The sequence below is a fragment of the Chiroxiphia lanceolata genome, chromosome 3, assembly GCF_009829145.1.
Source record: "Chiroxiphia lanceolata isolate bChiLan1 chromosome 3, bChiLan1.pri, whole genome shotgun sequence".
NCBI lineage: Eukaryota > Metazoa > Chordata > Aves > Passeriformes > Pipridae > Chiroxiphia > Chiroxiphia lanceolata.
The window spans coordinates 5848915-5863078 of NC_045639.1; the positions used below are offsets into that span (position 1 = coordinate 5848915).

The window sequence follows — 14164 nt, forward strand, 5'->3', positions numbered from 1 at the left end:
GTATCTTTGAAGCATGAGCTGTGAAAGCCCTTACTTAGTTATCTCTATTGTTGTACAGTTTTGTAGGGATATTTGTTGAGCTTATGTATTCAGAGATCTTTTGATCCCCAAAGAAGCAAAAGTCTAAGGGAAAAACAAGGAAGAACAATGAAAATGTTAATCAGTTACATTGTAAAAAGGTTGACGATTAAGCTAATGAGCTGGAGTGAATGAATTCATTTATGTGCTTTATGAAAGGCCTTGTCTAGTAGCATTAATATTTTAATGTTCTATTAATATTATTAAATATGTGGAGATGAAGGGGGAGGATCTTTTGTTTATTCTAAAAAGACAGTTGGCAGAGGAAAGGCCATGCTTTTCAGTCTCTGATAGATCAGAAAGGACATGGTTAGTGCCAAGAGGCTGTTCTCTGCTGAAAAGTTAATTATATTGTATTATTCAGAATTCTGACTATTTTCTTACTTAACAATTTTCTTCCAGAAGATTTGAGGCTGCATTTTAAATACTTCTGTGGTCAGTGAAGCTGAAGCCCCACTTCCATGATGTCTATCTCCGAGACCTTTCAGATGTTGCTAAGCTAATATAAGAAATACTCCACAGTATGATAGACATGGAAATTTAATTGAGGAAGTCTTCCCCAGTAAAAGTCAGTACCTTCAGAGTTCATCCAAAATTCTGATCAAAGCCTGTTTACAGGCGTCAAACTTTTCACTTTTGGTAAGTTGTTAGAGTTCTTACTGCAATACTTGGTACCAAACTGCTGCGTTCCTGATCCAAGTTCTCTTATGTGTCCTGCACTTCTCATGTGGAACTGGCTTCAAGCAGGAACTGTCCTATGCCTTGTACTGTTCCAATGACACCGCCTCTCAAATGTGTGGTAGATACCAATGTGATTTGGTGCAGGAAGGACCACATTGGCATTAGAAGTCTAAGTTGGTATGTTAGAGGAGATGGGTGCTGTTGGCAGCCTCAGATTCTTTGATAGACAGGCAAGAAGCACATGTGTGTTTGCACCAGAAAAAAAGGAATTTGAAATGGAAGGAAAAAGTGATAGCGTGTTTCTGGGTTGAGGAGGAATTAGCCTCCAAGAGCTGAATCCTGCTTGGTGGAGAAGGGACTCCCTGTTCCCACTCAGTTGGAAACTCCTCAGGAGCTGGCAGCCTCTGCCCCTCACAAGGACAAGGTCCTGTCTAAAACAGGCTCCTTGTGAATGCTCAGCTCTTGGGTGTAGGAACCCAGGATTTCCTGGCCTCTGATAAGCAAGACTAGTTATCCCACAGCCCAGGACAAGCTTAAGAAAGCTGAGAGAGCTTTTTTGGACCTCCCAAGCCCAGCCCTCCGTGGAAGCTGAGATCCTGACACAGGGGTGAGCTGGGGACTTCAGCCCACCAACAGTATTTGGCCACTAAAAAGCAGCGGCTTTGAAAGCCTATTCCTTGCAGGGAATCAGTGGCAGCAGGAATACCTGCTGTTTTCCTGAAGGCAATGAAAGGAGCTGCTTTCTCAGATGGCAGTCTGACCATGTTCAAAATAAAATTAAGAAAAGGCTTCTTGGCATGCTGCTGCATTTCTAGAAGTCTGAATTTATTTTCTCCCCAAGACTTCCTCATAAAGTGAGGCCCTGGCCCAATTGAAATCAGTAGGAGTTGCCCTAGTGACCTCAATAAACCCAGGATTTTCATCTGTAGTGTTCATTTGGTGTGATTATTCCCAAAACACAACATAAAACTGCCCAAGAAAGGGAAATTAATTTTGAAATCCCACTGTAATCTGATTACCTAAAATACAGGTACAAACATTCTATTAAATTTTACAGAACTCCTGCTCATCAGATTTTGTGTGCCTGCCCCCAGGCCTTTGTACTACAATGCTTTATCTTCAGCCATGAATCTACAGACAGAACAGTAAATTTGTATGAGGCTTTATGTATATTTTTACAGTCTGTGTGTGAAATTCATAGCACATAGAATGCATAGCACAGATAAAGTATTTTTAAGATTAGAAAGTGCATGTAAATTGCCTGTAGTCTGTTCACTATGAAGGAGGAAACAGAACCCGCTATTTTGCTTGAAGGCACTGGTATTTTGAAAGAGCTTCTTGAAGTCTGAAAGCTTGTTGATACCATCAGAAATGTATTTATATTAAGCCTTTAATTGTAGCATTTTAAAATCAGCTTTCTAATTGTTTTCTCTAGACAAAAGATAACACAGTTGGCCTTCAGGGATCCTCCACCCTGGTACAATGGGCTTTACATTTGAACAAATCCTTGCAAGGGCAGTTTTCTAGGTCTCATTTTAAAGCTTCACAGTGCCATTAAGTGCTGCTTGGGGACCATCAGTGTTTCAGAAATAGCTGTGGCTGGTTTTAGCCTAACAACAAACGGGGCTGGCATGGGGAGGTATCTGAGTGGGGTTTCCATTTCCCTGAGGGTGAAGCACCTCGTGCTGCTGACAGCAACCTCATGCTGAGTATTGTGTCAAATGGCTCAGCAGCTGGGAGGAATTGGAAGGCACAAAGTGCAACGAGAACCTCTGTGTGAAGTCAGTGGTGGAGGCTCCCAGGCCCAGGGCTGTTGTGAGCAAGGCGATTCCATGAGCCAAAGAACTGGGATCGTGTATCACAGTACTCTGGTGATGGAGGGTTATAGCTCGGCTGCTGAATGGCATGTGATTGTGATTTCTCACAACTCGGAATCCCATTTTGCATTTTATTGTTATTCTGGGAGAGTTTCCATCTCTCTTCTACCCTGAGCTGCCTGTTCCTACTCTGTGCCAGAGGCTCCCATGTGATCGAAGCCCAGCGATTCCCTATGTGCTGAGACTGGGGGCACTGGGAATACCTGGTGGAAAAGGACTGATTGAGTGAGAGTGGGACATCCCAGTACTTTGGTGTGCTGCCTGGAAGCTGTCCTGAATGTGCTGAACAGTGGCCTAGCATGGCAGGAGAGGCGGGATAATTCCTTTGTGTGTACAGATGTATTTCAGTATTCCCTAGCCTCACTTTCTCCAGCCAATTGCTGGTTGTGCTCAAAAGGGAAAATGAGCATTAATTCACTTTTTTTGTAGGGTGTGAGAGTTATGATTCTGCAAAGGCTAATTCATGCTTCTGTCTTTACAGAGTCAATGGTCCCTGTGGGCTCAGGGGAGGTGTTGGGAGACAGGGCTCACATCTACTTTAAAAGCACACATGGAAACATCTGCTTTCTTTAACGCCTTGTTCTTAGGAAGTTGTGGTGCAATAAAATAAATTCATAGACAGCTGGAGCTTGGCTTGCCTGGCTTGTTTCTGCAGTGGGACTTTTTATGAATAAAAGAACGATGGAACCGTATTTAGCTTGGAAATCCTGCAGAACTTCCAGAGCATGGGGGTAGCACAGTATAAAGGCACTTCCAGATGTGAGGATATTGCCCCTTGGTTGTAGTCTTAGGCTAAGGTGTGACATGTTCTTACTTTGTTCTTACCCACTAGGGCATGCTGGAGATGGTACCTGCATCAGACACCTTCAGTGCTTAGGGAGAAATGTGCTGATGGAGAGAAAGCACAGAGATCTGGAATACAGAGGAAAAGCATATAATCAGAAATAACAGCTCTCATCAGGCACAGACAATAGATAGCAAACTGGCTTCAGGAAAGCTATTCAGGCATCATGGGAGCCAAATCAACAGACACAAGGTAAGAATAGAGTCATGACAACTATTTAAATGGTTTTTAAAAGTTGATTGTGCTCGTGACTTTCCTAGACACTACAGAGGGAGAATTTGTTTTGCTGCCTTAGAATACAGTCCATACATGTTTCTGCCTTTGTCCTCCACGCTTCATATGGTAGTTTCTTCACAATATATGCTACATAAGATGTTTTTCCTGCTCAATGCCTGGGCATGAGCAGGTTGGCTGACCCTGCTTAGGAAAACAATTTTCAAGTATAACCTGTAATTTTCATATCGAGCGCTCTCCTTCACCCCTCTACACGTGGTCTTTGTTGGCTTATAACAAGATGGCAAAGAGCAGGAATTCCGAGACACAGCTGGGAGAGGAAGCTCTCCTGTTTCCAAGGATGGCAGGAGCAGAGTGTTGTGTTCCCTTTTCAAATGCTCCTAATGATTTGGTGTGAACCCGGCATGGGCTCAACATGGTGCCTCTGTGGGGAATTAGCTGGGGCACACAGGATGGCCTTTGCAAGTGCTGTGATTTCTGTGTCACCTTTCTGCCAGCTGCAGGGGGGGATGGATGATCCCAGATCTGGCAGAACGCCTGCCGAGGTTTGGAACAGATCTGAACTGACAGAGGGAGTTCATGCCAGGTCAGCGTTTCACAGCATTTCTGAGCTGGTATTAGGAGCTCGAAAAGTCACTGAAGTGCAGCATGAGAAATTTAAAAGTTGGGGTCCCTACCAGCTCATGGCAGTCAGTTTTGTTCCTATTTTACAAGCAGAGCTCCCCAGCAGAGCAGTCACAGTGATCATGGGTATCACCATCTCCAGCATACTGGGAAAAGGCAGAAGAGCCTTAAAACTGAAAACTGGAGCTCTAAAAGCAGGTTGTGGAATGGTCACTAAAATTAGCTGAAAGCTACTGTGTTGTCCTGATTTGTTCCCGGCATTTTCCAGTAGCTCAGTCTGTGCTGGCAGGTTTGTTGTCACTGGTTGAAGGTGTATTTTTGTATAATGAAACACAGCTCCTGACGTTAGCAAGACTGAGAGCAAACACCTACCATTCCCCATCTAGGGAAGCTGGCATTCAGCACTCCATGGCTGCCTTTGAAAGAAAAAGGAGAGTTTCTTTTCAGCACTGCCAAAAACGTGATATTAATTGAACTAAAGCTTGGAATGAAATGTGAGTGTGACTTGATCTAGGAGCAGCCTTATAGAATGAAATGTAAAAATATGCAGCACAGGAAGGAACTCATGCATTGAGTTACAGTAGGACTGATGAATTAGTAAGGATGGTCTATCCATAATTTCAATGAGCTGGGACAGACAGGTAGGAGAGAGGGAGATGCACATAGAAAAAGCAATACCAGCAAGTCAGATCAAGAGCCTTCAAAGGAAAAAAATTCAGCCAAGATAAGGGAAAAGAAATCTCCCCTTGATTTCTGCCATTTGTCATGCATCTCTAGTGATTGTGTAGATGGACGTGCCTTTGCTGAGCTCCTGTTAGGACACCACAGTTAGAGAAATTAATTACCCCAGAAGGCCAGAATGAGGTCTTTCAAAGGTCATTATCAGAACTGGTTTCTCATCAATGCACTACTTGATTGGAGGAAAAGACTCAAAATTGCAGGCCTTTGATTGCTGAGAGGGAAGCTTTTAACTGCTTCCTGCTGTTCTGTCATTTTGTGCTAACCCCAAATGGCCCCATTAAATTGATGTCCTGTTTCCCATTCACTGCCCACAAATCACTCTTCTTCTATTAATATAGGAAACATTTGCACATGATGGGAATTGGAGTGGCTAAACAGTAAATCTTAGACCCAGTAAAGAACTCAAAAGCATTTACCCAGTGACCAAAGTATTGATTTCCCCCCACCACTTCATAATATTCAGTTGTGAACTTTATCAAAAAATACAGAACCTCATGACTGCCTTTAGAGAGTCTTTGCACAAATACTGTTCCCAACCAGTGCAGTGGGAGTCAATCTGATTTCTGTGTGACAGCGAATTTCTTGCAGCTAATCAGGAGATAAAACAAAGGCCAGGAGTGATGCAGCTGCTCAGGCAGTGGGGTGTCATCGCTGACACCGTGTGACACCACGTGTGGCTGCTGTGGGTTAGGGCAGCAATGAAAACAGCAGAGCAGCTCTGCTTTCTCAGGCCAGCAATGCTATGAGAGAGCACCTGGAGCCTGGGAGCTCTTTGGGCTGAAGAGGAGCTGAGCCCCAGAAAGGTTTTTCTTCACTTTGATGGATGTCTGAGCTTACACAGTCTTACAGATTTGCACATACACTCTCCCATCTCGTGCCTCGGGTCCTTCCATTGACAGCGTTTTACTGAAGTCCACTTTTACTGTCAGGTTAAACTAAAAAAAGCTGACAGTGCAGGGGTGATACCAGGTCCCTTCTACACCTGCTCTGCTGCAGAGTTCCCCCAGCAGCAGAGGGAAGTGTAGGTAACCAGATAGTGAATCCTAAAACAGGACTAGGTAGTGCAGGAATACCCTAATAATGGTCTCAAAGCACTTTGACTTAACTGGAGAGGATGGAGTGAGTGAGCAACTTGTAACCTATGGTGCTTGTTGTGAGCAAACAAGAAAAAAATTAATCCTTTTTCTGGCCTTCAGGCAATATTGTTCCCTTCTCTCCTTCATATCTCAGTTTCCCCCGCTACAAAAAATGGGAGGATGAAATCGAGCATCTCTGCAGAGGGTTTTGATGTCTGCTCATCAAACCTGCTCCACAGGCAGCAGGAATCAGGACAGGTGCAACAAAGCCCAGCTCTCCTCAGGCAGCTGAGCTCACTGGTGGGGTCTGTCACCAAAATATTTCCAATATCCTTAAATGTCACTAAACTAAGAAAAGTGGCATTGCTGAAAATCGTGATGAAAGGGGCCTCAGATGTAAATCCTTTCTAAAATCTTTGTAATCCTCAACTGCTTTAGTTCCAACAGATCTTCCCATAAAATGAACTGCCAGCCAAAAGGTAAATATAAATGCAAAATATTCCCAAAGCAAACATGTTACTGGCTTTTAAAACAAGTCCATTTAAATAATGTGGAAATATATTACAGAAACAGAATCTATTCTGATTTATATTTAAAGATGAATTAATGCAAATATCACAGGTTTATCCTGCATTAGTCCCTCGAGAGGAGTCACTGGGGAAGCAATTTGTTTCTTGTTAGCTAAGGCAGGGAGCTTTGAAGTTACTGAGTTGTCTGTCTCTGCGAGTAGCCCATTTAATCTTGAGGGAAAGTGTCAGATCTAAGTTGGAGTGAGTTGTGTGTCTGTGCATTGTTTAGAAGTCTGGCAGGAAGAGGTCTTCAGCGTGCCGCCAACCAGCAGTATGGGGACAGTGGAAGTGGCACGAAGAATGTCTGAGAGAAATCTTTTATCAGCTGTTAACAATGGACATGGAGCCCTGAACAGTGAGTGTCAGGAGAAAGGCCTCAATTGTGCCCTTTTTTTGTCTTTTAAATTAATTCCTACTAGGTTTATAAGGGCTCTCATCACTTGCTTTTTTGGTTATATCAATTGAGGATGATTTCTCTGAGAGCTGGTTGCTGGGAAAGCCACCAAAAGAGGCTTTTTTTCCCCAGGTAGTGTCATAGTTTTAGGGGATGTTCACACACCCCTGCTCCCTTGACTATGCTCATTAATCTGTTTCTGGAGCTGTGCTATGACTGGACTAGGTAAATCACCTAGAATTAGTTTCTTTTGATTTCGTCTTGGAATACTGTGATCGGTTTGTTGGCACAACTGTGTGAGCAATTAGTTGTGACTGGTTAGGTGATGGAAGCACAAACCTCTGACAGGCTGTTTCCCTGCACAGAAAACAATTTAAAAGCTGTTGTCTGAAACTCCAGAGCTGTTGAGTTCACAGCAAACTCCACCTTCATCCCCGAACTGTTTTTCAGAAATCAGTTTTTCTACTCTTTAATTACAGATGAGACTCTCAGCTATCCAATAGCACAGCTCCACTGAGCTGGTACACATGAGCTCTACAGTGTCAGCTTTTAGCCTGAAGGTACCAGCCTGAGGTTATCAGCTGCAAAGAAAACCTCTGCAATGTTAAGAGCATATAAAGCAATTCAGGGAAATCAGTATGCATCTGAAGATAGCTCAAAACAATAGCTAGAGGGGGAATATAAACTGTTTACTGCAATTGGATTTGCACTGAAACCTACCGATGCAAAATTCATAGCCTACATGAATTAATTTGCTCCTGATCACTTCTTACAAAAACTGTGGCTTCTCCCCCCTTCCCTTAATGACTTCTATTCGACAGCTGTGGATTTGCAAAGTGAACTGCAGTAGCAGCGTAGACATAAATGTTTAGAAATGGCACTAAAATCTGTGAAATGAATTGCCTTTGAAATTTACAGTTGTCACCACCTTATACCGCATCAAACTTGTCATGTTTTTATGGACTACACTTAATCTTTGAGCATCTTTCATCTCCCTATCACCTGTGTGTGAGGGAACTATTAGCCGTATTTTACAGATGAAGAAATGAGGCACAGGACACCTGAGAGAGGCCTGGGAATGACTCTGCTCTGTAGCACAGTTTTACTCACAGGAAGGCATCCCCTCACCTTTTCTTGTTGGATCAGCTGCAAGATCTCAAATTGGTTTTCCTGATGTACCACAAAATCAGAGAATCACAGAATGGTTTGGGTTGGAAGGGACCTTAAAGATCACCCAGTTCCAACCCCCTGCAGGGGGGACACCTTCCACTAGACCAGATTGCTCAGAGCTCCATTCAAACTGGTCTTGAACACTTCCAGGGATGGGGCAGCCACAGCTTCTCTGGGCAAACTGTTCCAGCACCTCAACACTCTCACAGTAAAGAATTTCTTCCTAATATCTAATCTAAACCTGCCCTCTGTCAGTTTGAAGACATTCCCCCTTGTCTTATCACTACAGGCCCTTGCAAATAGTCCCTCTCCATCTTTCTTTTAGGTTCCCTTCAGGTACTGGAAGGCTGCAATTAGGTCACCTCAAAGCTTTCTCTTTTCCAGACTGAACAACCCCAATTCTCTCAGTCTTTCCTCATAGGAGAGGTGCTCCATCCGTCTAATTAACTTGCTCCAACAGGTCCATGTCTTTCCTGTGCTGAGCATCCCAGGGCTGCAGGCAGCACTGCAGGTGGGGTCTCACCAGAGCAGAGGGACAGAATCACTTCCCTGACCTACTGCCCACAGAATTTAAATCAAGTTCCCACTGGGGACCAGGCAGTGAGTGAGGTGGGCAACATCTCTCCTGGTTTGCAACCATACCTCTGCAGGAGAGGAGAGAGTGGGGTGCTGCTGTTTCAGATGTCCCTGTTCCTCTCAAGGGTGAACAGAGGGCTGTAGCTAAGTTAATGGTCTCTGCAAATGCCTTATAAAGTCATTTTATGTAATGACCTGGAATTTATATCTTTGCTTATGAAACAGGAGCTGGTGGCTGTTTTAATAATTAGCATGTAGTGTAAATACTATACTGAGCTGAATTCTTTCCTCAGATAGTCTGTGCCTGCTGGTGAAGTCAAGGAGAACTGGGCTGGTATCCAAGGACAGAAGCTGGTTGCTTGTCTAGTTAGGATACATTGAAAGCATTAGTAATGAGATGTGAGAAGAATAAATAAACCTATTTACCATGTGGAAGAGAGCTGCCTTACAGAGGTTAGCTGCAAAATGACTAGTTAAGAGCTGCAGTCAGCTGCCCCCCCAAAAAAATTCCAGGCTCTCCTGCCTTTCCTTCCCCCATCAAGTGAGCCCTAGGAAATGATTTAAAGGGACAACCCTGCAGTAAGGAGGTCTAGTCCAATGTATTCTGCTGGAAAGGCCCCTTTTGTCTGAGGAGCTGAAGACGTGAATGATGACATTTGTGGAGGGAATTTAAGTGATTCCATGCTTGTGTACAGGATGGGAGCAAGAGAGACCCTGGCTCTTTTTAGGCTAATTGAGGTCAACCAATGGAGAGCAGGATCACCTGCAAGCAGGTTTAGAGTTGAGGAGGATATAGAACATCATATGGAACCTTACACTCCAGAAATCAGCTGTGAAGGAAGTTATGGGTCTGGTTCAGGATTGAAAATGGTTTACAGAGCCTTGAACCATGGGATCTAATACAAATTGTAACACACAAGTAAGAGTTATTTCAGGTATAGAAATCTGTGCAGGATGAATTTTGTAGCTGCAGTTTACCCTTTAATGGTTGGAGAGTTGTTATATAAATAGTATAAACCAGGCACTGTGCAGACAGGGTGGGAAGAGAGAGCTCTTTTCTCTTGACTAAAAGAGTTCCCTTTAAAAGAGATCCCTTAAGAAGTGGGAATACTGTTGCTGTGAAGGGTAGAAAAGAGCATGATCCATAGCTTGGTGGAAGGCCTTGTCAGCCAAAGCAGCCTCTTCTCTAAGTAAGGATTTCACAGCAGAATTAAAAATACATCAGGTCTAAGATCTCAATAAGTGGTTTCTAAAACAATATGTGGGAAAAAGAGCACAACAGAGCAGGCAGATCCTGCTGGCCCAAGTGGCTGCAAGCCAGGGACAGGGAGAGTGTGGGTCTGCACTTCTGCTGGAGAATTACAAACAAAGGAACAATTGGGAAAAGCAAGGTGTAATTCATGAAACAGCCAGAATTTGTTTCATGTTTCTCAGGATTTAAAGCTAATCACAAGCTAAGTTTACCCTCCTGATTCCTCCTTCCACTCCACACCTCTAATTTATAGCCCTCCAGATTCTTGTGCTTTTCCTGAGCGTGATGTACATGGATGGAGCAGTCTAATATCTCAGTGGCTGCAGAAGCCTGACAGTGTTTTCACATTGCTTCTCCTTCCAATAAATCAAAGCATTCAGAACTGAAGGCTGCATACCCAATAGAAGTCCTGTGGCGGGGGGAGACGGCTGTTCCTTCATTTTTCCAGCTGTGAATCTTCTGGATGGCATTCCTGCTGACTGGAGTGCCTTGCAGCAGTTATATAATTGCAAGTCAAAATTTCTCTGGTTTGCCAAATTGCTGAACCAGAAGGGTTTGCTTACTAAAGGACTGGAGGGAAGAAACTGGAAGGGAGACATAAAGGCAAGAGGCTGTATAAACTGTTGGGCTGTGATCAGCATTTTGATCATTTTAGAAATTTGTCAAAGGGGAGGGGGAGAAGTTGTGTGGTGAGAGATGGGTGAATAATTAATCATGTATAATTTAGTCAATGAATTTTGCTGATCGGGGATTTTCTACAAATGGATTCCTCTGTGTGTCAAATGTTCTTCAACAGCTCTTCTCAGTGAATAATTTTTGAGTTGTAGCTGTATCCTGAGGAGTTCATTGAGGTATTTGGTAATTAAATACTGAGAAATAAGTGAGAGTACAAGCACAGCAAAATATAATCCCATAAAATGCTGTGCGCATAGTACCATTGACTTCTTAAGGTGTAAGACAGGAAAAGTTTGCTTGATTTGATCTTTCATCACTGTCTAATCTTTGAAGAGGTCACTTTAAATCTTGAAAGGCGTGAAATTTGAGGTACTTGGAGTGAATTACTCAGTTTTGGGGATCTAAATGCCTATCTCCACATGACTATGTTTATGAAATCTGCAAATCTTGTACAGACAACTAAGCCTATTTCTTTCACTTATTACTAGTTATTCTTACTTTCCTCTCATCCCTTCATTAACCTGCTGTGCTCTTCCTAGATTGCATCAGAGATTACTCAAATAGGGCAGTTTCCTGTAAAGTATTTGCAACAGAGCCCAAACATCATTCAAAAATTCAAAGATCTTAATAATGATGCATAGTAATAATTTCCAAAGCTCTGAGGAAGATGCTGATATTCTTTAACCTCCACTCCTTGCATAACCTTGGGCAGATCAATTATTTGGAGAAGTTTTTTGTCACCATCTTACAGCTAAAGCCCATTTGGATGACAAAAATCACTTGCAGTCATGAAGTAAAGATCTCAGAGACCTGCATCCCCAAAACTGCAATGGTAGTTAGGGGAACATGTGCTCCAGGGGTCTGCAGAACCCAGTGTCATAGCAAAATACAGAACACAGCAAACTGCAGATGCTGTTGATGAAATAAAACTGCAGATCAAAAAAAAAATAAAATCACACATTGTTTAGGTGAAAGACTTTACTGGATAAGACACGGATTTTTAAGCATTAATTCTTGCAGTGGCATTTCACCTATTTAATTTAAACTGGTGCCCACGAGAAAACTCTGGACAACCCAATGGAACTCAAGCCAGGGCAAAAAATTGTCCTGAATTCATTAGCAGTGAAACAGATGGTACATTCATTCAAGAAGGCAGAAGCTTAAAATAAAGTAGGACACTATATTCTAATTCTATATTGCCACGTAGCTTTATCCTGCAGAGTCACACTCCAAGTAGCACAACTGGCCCTTCAGAGAAACATGTGCTCTGCTCAGCCTCTGTGCATGTGTTTGCAGCTCACAAGCAGATTGCTAATGTGGTGGTTTTCTGTTTGTTCCAGTGCTTTCTCTTAGGAGGATGCTCATGACAGTTTGATTACTTGGAATCTGAGGAGAAAATGCCCAACCAAAGAAATCAGTTGACACAGAGGAAAACCAGCAGCACGTTAAAATAAGAAAACCAGGAGGTTTTGTGAAGGACACAATTGTGTGTTTGTGTGTTGCTGAAACGCAGAGGTATTTTTAATAACTCTTTAAACCTCATCTTTTTCTAATAATCTGCATAATCCTCACCTAGGATTGCCAGGGAGTAATTTGTGACTGCTGTCTGTATGACAGGGGGAAAAGCAAAGCTGCTTGACAGAACATCAAAGGTTTGTGCCACTGAAGTTTTATGCAGCCACTGCTAAATCTTTCATGCTTGAAACAATGATGAAAAATGATTGTCAGCTATGAAACCAAAATTATATCAATCTGCTTCAGGGCTGTGGAGTGTTTTTTTCTTCATTTGAAAACATGACCCAGCCTAGCACAGTTCACTTACCAACCTCGAGTATTCTGTCAGGATTGAAAAAGAATAGAACTGAGTCAGGAAGGGTGAATGTATTTCATGCTTCACAAATATATGTGGGGAGGGTGGTAAGGAGAGAATGCCAAAAATAAAATCAAGCAGGTCAGTGCCCAAATACCTCATCCTGATTGTATTTATATAACACATGTAACAGACAGTGCAGTAGCTCTCTGAATTTCCAAGGGGAATATTCAATGCAGAGTAGCAGAAATGGAAGCTAAATGTGGCTGGAGGCTTTAGTTCCCCAGCAATGCTGCTGCAGGTAGTTTTTCTGGCTGTAAAACAAAATGATCCTTAAAGCTGAATGCTGAGAAGCAGAAGTTTGGGGCTGAGTTGGCTTGTCATCTCTATCAAAATCTGGTCTTAATGAATATCTCGTTAGTTACTCCCACACCTGCTTTTTCCTATGAGGAGGCCTTCGGGATGCTAAAAAAAAAAGGGACCAAGTGGAGAACAAGAACAAATGTTTAAATTATCATCATGAACTCTGTTTGATATGCACAGAGAGAGAGGCTGCATGGAGCTGCTGCTGCAAACAGAGCCCAGGGTATGTGCACTCCATCTATGCCATTGCATGCCCATGGCACTACTGGGATTGCTGGAGGAGTCTTGTGGAAGAGAAGTCCTCAGGCCTTGAAGGGGAGAAGGCAGTTTGATGCCAGCCTGTTATGACTGAAGCACATTGTCCTTCTGTTGCTGTGCAGAAAAGCTGAATCACTGAGAACCTTGCGCCTCTATGAGGCTGCTTGTACGGTTCATTTTGGGGACTGGCAATAAAAAAAATAATGCTTTCAACCCTCATGGCAAGGGGACTTTATCTAGACAACATCCATTCTGCACTGCAGGTAATTTTTTAGAGTTATTTTTGGAGGGAAACAGGAGTGACACAGCTTGGCTACTACTCTTCTCAGACATGAGGGAGAGGTCCCATCGGTGTAGTGCCCTCAGCGGTCCCCCTGCAAGGGCTCTTTCCCTCCCCAGGCTGAACACTGATCAGCCAGAAGCTGATGGGAGTCAGATTCTCCCCTCCAAAGCTCTGTTGTCTTCTCCATGACAAGTATTTGCTGATCTTCTCAGCTGTTTGCTTTGCAAAGTTGCGTTCTAATATCTTGATTATAATTTGAAGCTGATTCTTGTACGTGCAACACAGTCAGCCTCGAACATATGGGAACCTTTCAGAGACTGTGCTAGTTCTGAAGAGATGCTACTCAGTGGTTAGTCACCAAGACTGTGGTATAAATTGATACTTCTCTGTGGTATAAATTGATACTTCTCTCTGCCTCTGCTCTCCTTCCCATTGCTGCTGCTTATTGTCTGTACCACCTCTGACAGAGGAGTTGGAGGTCAGACAAAGAAATAAATGAAATACAGTCTAGAAATAAAAGGGTTATAAAGATAAATGGTACTATTCAAATGTGATGCAGTAGCAGGTGTGCTGCATAGTAAGAAGGGCTGCATGTTGAGCTGTGTCACCTCACTTGTTTGCAATGCTGCTGCTTCTTTTTCTTCCACTGTTTTGCTGTA

General features: G+C 43.0%; 1 long non-coding RNA gene across 1 annotated transcript; it reads left to right on the plus strand.

Annotated features, from left to right (window-relative positions):
- Nucleotides 1-486: 486 nt before the first annotated feature.
- LOC116785131 lies at nucleotides 487-12299 on the plus strand. The gene is made up of 3 exons (XR_004356396.1): nucleotides 487-646; nucleotides 3469-3672; nucleotides 12132-12299. It is a non-coding gene; the product is annotated as an uncharacterized LOC116785131 (long non-coding RNA).
- The last annotated feature ends 1865 nt before the right edge of the window (nucleotides 12300-14164 follow it).